Genomic DNA, 4,298 nt, shown 5'->3' with positions numbered 1-4,298 from the left:
CAGAAAACCAGTAGAGAAAATCAATAAAATCAAAATCTTGTTCTTTGGGAAAAAGAATCAATAAAACTGGTAAGCCCCTGGCCAGGTTAACTAAGGAAAAAAAGACAAAACCTACTAATATCAGATATGAAAGAGGGTACATCACTACAAATACCATGGACTTTAAAAGGATAAATAAGAAATACTACGAACATCTTTATGCCCACAAATTTGGTAACCTACATGAAAGGGACCAATTCTTTAAAAGACACAAGTGGCCAAAACTCACATAAGAAGAAATAGGCAACCTGAATAGACTTTTTGTTTTGTTTTGATTTTCTTTTTATTCTTTTTTCATATTACACAAATTCTCCCTAACAAATATATGTTGCTTTTGTGACCAGAAAAAAAAGTTTTAAGAAAGGATGCAATGCTCAAAAGGAAAATCTATATGATCACTATTTACTTACATCTGTGTCAGATAAACATCCTATTACTGCCATAGCTTTTGCTTCCCATGCTGTATCAAAGAATGAGGTGAACTTTGAGCTACATCTCGTCAATAAATCCTCTATGTTCAGAAGGAGCAGTTCCTCCTCCTGCAAGTCATGTTCCCTCATGTAAACACTTATAAACTTCTCGAAGATGGAAGGAATAAGCTCGAGGGCCAGCACTTTATCAAACATTCGGAATACAATGGTGGTTGTATCCTCCTTCTCAGAATCAGAGAGGGCCAAATTGCAATTGTATTTCCTATGCAGTGTGATTAACTCTTGCAGGTTATTTAACAGAGTCCTTAACTGACATACTTCCTCTGTGTTTTGATAATCCAAGGAACTCCAACACCAAGAGGTCACCAATCCTAACTCATATGGTTTTTCTGCTGTAAAAAATACCTCTGTCAGTTGAAGCCCATTTTCTGGCCACTCTGCCTTATCAGTTAGTTCAAGGTTCCTGGTTGCTTGTTCCAACCATTTTGCAAGAATTTTCTGTCCTTCAGGTACAGTCCTTTTCACAAATGGGATCACATCATTTTTAAGCCATGGACAAAGCTTTTGCAAAGAGACTGGTGTAGAAATTGAGTTGAGCAAGTTCTCAAGCGTTTTCACATCAAATCTGCTTTCAAAGTTTGCCTGATGTCTCAGCCAAAGGTACTGTGCACAAACAAGGTTCCCCTCTCTTCGATGTAAAAAAATATCCTTAAGGTCATCTTCATTATTCAGAAATTCAATCCAAGAGTTACCACTGAATTTTTCTTGTCCAAATGCTCCATAAAAAGTAGTCAACTTTGCATGAGCCCTCAGTACCTCTTTTAAGCCATCAGAATAGACAGGAACAGTTTTATCTTCTTTCTTCAAAAGTCTGGTTTTGGCATAATTAGCATTTCCCGGGTAGTTTCATAGGTTATCCATTGAGCCTCCAAGCAGTAATTCACCACAAATTCATAGTCCTGGATTTTATGCAGATTTTCCTTAGCTTCATCTACAAGTTCTTGCCATTTGGCCTGCTCACTGGTGTCCAGAGAACTCAAAGCTAGTTTCTCCAATATGTCATTTGATTTTACTTTGTAAACAAGCTCAACATCTAGTCCAAACTGAATGGCAAAGCTCTCGGCTTCAGCAAATCTGTGTTTGTGAAGTAACCAACTCAGTCTGTTTTCTGGTAAAGCTTCTGTAAGACATCTGAGTACTAAAACAGAGACTGAGTCTTCAGATAGTTTTGGATCATTTTTGCAAATTCCTTTCAGAAGGAATATGGTATCTGTGCTAATTCCTGTTTGGACCAAAGAAGAAACACTAGATACTTCCAAAGAATACAGTATTTCCATCATAGGTAATGAATAGACCATGAGGTTTCTCATCTTATTAGTAGTAGTAGTTGTCAGAGCTACTAATGTGAGATTTGTAACCCCTTGCCACATGACTGATGAAGGCTAATCTGCTTCTATGGTGAGAAGAAACTCTGCTATGTGAAGGGAGGGCCAGTTCCATATGGGAGTTAGGATGTAAATATCCCATAAGTTCAGCACATTATTGGTACCAAAAACAAAAAGTAGATTGTCCATCAGCTGGAACTTCTTTGCACCTTCAATAATCTCTGCATCAATAACACTCTTAACTTAGGTCATCCCTTTCCTAGAAGAATCTGGTGCCCATTTTGAGAATGCACAATTACCGGTTCCCCCAATTATCACAGGGATTTCGCTTGCTAAATCACCAGCCACAAGATTGAGACAACCAAGGGTATGACAATTTTCAGTAGAAATAAAACTGGACTTGATTTGTCCTTGTAACTTTTTTGCCATATGGAAGTCTACCTTTTCAATCGCTTGTTGAATTTTGACAAGCTGAAGGTTTGTAATACAAAAAAATCCATTGTTTGTAAGAAGCAACATATAAAAGCTACCTTCATTTGAACTATCTTCCCCAATAAGATTCGGTAAGTACACTGATTTTCATCGTTAGCTTTCTGAACAAAAGCGTTGGTGAGTAATGTTTGTTTTTTAAGTTGCCACTTCGCTCCCCAACCAAAAGAAACTTTCCTTCTTGACACACGCCAACCACATCCACTTCAGTAACTTTCCGGAGGAGATGTTTGCTAGTAAATCTACTTGATATAAAGCAGTTCCATGTTCTTTTCTTGAACCAACACTTAGGTATCCACTTCCTGTATCATCGTTAGCAGCTCAATATCATTCCACATGTTGCTGAGATTGTTTTCCTGAGTCAGAAACTACTGCCTTCCCTGCAATTGAAGAAACTAAAGAGGAACACTCAAGTTTATCATCCCCCCACTTCTGGGCTCCAACAGACACTCCTAGTCTCTTTAGAGTCCATACCACAAATTTCCTGAACAGACTTTTATCTATTAAGAAATTGAATTAATTATTAATAATCTTCCAAAACAGAAAGCACTAGGCCCAGATGTGTTCATTGGTAAATTCCACCAAACATTTAAGGAAGAAATTATACCAATTTTCTACAATCTCTTTCAGAAGACAGAAGCAGAGGGAATAAGTCTAATTCGTTCACTGAGGCCAGCATGGCCCTAACATCAAAACCAGACAAAAATATTGCAAAAGAAAGAAACTAAGACCAATAGTCTCATGAACATAGATGCAAAAATCCTCAACAAAATATTAGAAAATCAAATGCAACAATATGAAAAAGAATTATATACTACAACCAAGTGGGATTTATTCCAGGTACGCAAGGTTGGTTCAACATTCGAAAAGCAATTAATGTAATCCATCACACTAACAGACTAAAGAAGAAAAATCACATGATCATGTGAATAGATGCAGGAAAGTATTTAACAAAATTCACAACCACTCATGATAAAAGCTCTCAGTAAACTAGGAATAGAGAGAAACTTCCTCAAATCGATAAAAAAAACAACTACAAAAAACCTATACCTAAAACATTTAATGCTGAAAAACTCAAAGATTTCCCACTAAGATAAGGAACAAGACAAGAATAACCCTCATACCCCACTTTTCATTGTACTGGAATCCTTCCTAATGCCACTGGGAGAGAAAAGGAAATGAAACGTATATAGATTGGGAAGGAAGAATTAAAATTTTATTTGCAGATGACATGACTGCCTATGTAGAAAGTCCAAGAGAATCAACCAAATACTCCTGGAACTAAGTGGTTACAGCAAGGTTGCAAGCTACAAAGTTAATATACAAAAATTAATTGCTTTCCTAACATACCAGCAATGAACAGTGGAGTTCGAAATTAAAAACATAATACCATTTACATTAGCAATTAAGAATTATTATTATAAATCTACAGTAATCAAGACAGGATGGCATTGGTGAAAGAACAGACAAACAAATCAATGTAACAGAACAGAGAGTCCAGAAATAGACCCACATAAATATAGTTGACCGATCCTTGACAAAGGAGCAAAGGCAATATAACGGGTCAAAGATAGTCTCTTCACAAATGGTGCTGAAACAAATGAACAACAACAAAAAAAGAATCTAGACACAGACTTTACACTTGTCACAAAAATTAACTCAAAATACATCACATGGGACTTCCCTGGCGGTCCAGTGGTTAAGACTTCGCCTTCCAATGCAAGGGGTGTAGCTTTGATCCCTGGTTGGGGAGCTAAGATCCCACAAGCCTCATGGCCAAAAAACCAAAAAACAAAAAACAGAAGCAATATTGTAACAAATTCAATAAAGACTTTAAAAATGGTCCACATCAAAAAAAAAAAAAAGATCATAGACTTAAATATAACGTGCAAAACTATAAAATTCCTTGAAGATAACATAGGAGAGAATCTAGATGACCTTAGGTTTGGTGGTG

General features: G+C 36.6%; 1 pseudogene; it reads right to left on the bottom strand.

The window, feature by feature from the left end:
• Window positions 1–437: 437 nt before the first annotated feature.
• On the bottom strand, window positions 438–2,682 carry LOC112409030 (kinetochore-associated protein 1-like; annotated as a pseudogene).
• Window positions 2,683–4,298: the final 1,616 nt, after the last annotated feature.

Source organism: Neophocaena asiaeorientalis, unplaced genomic scaffold, assembly GCF_003031525.2.
Source record: "Neophocaena asiaeorientalis asiaeorientalis breed wild unplaced genomic scaffold, Neophocaena_asiaeorientalis_V1.1 scaffold344, whole genome shotgun sequence".
Classification (NCBI taxonomy): Eukaryota; Metazoa; Chordata; class Mammalia; order Artiodactyla; family Phocoenidae; genus Neophocaena; species Neophocaena asiaeorientalis.
The sequence above is the reverse complement of the archived record's forward strand: the minus strand, read 5'-3'. Positions and strand labels throughout refer to the sequence as shown.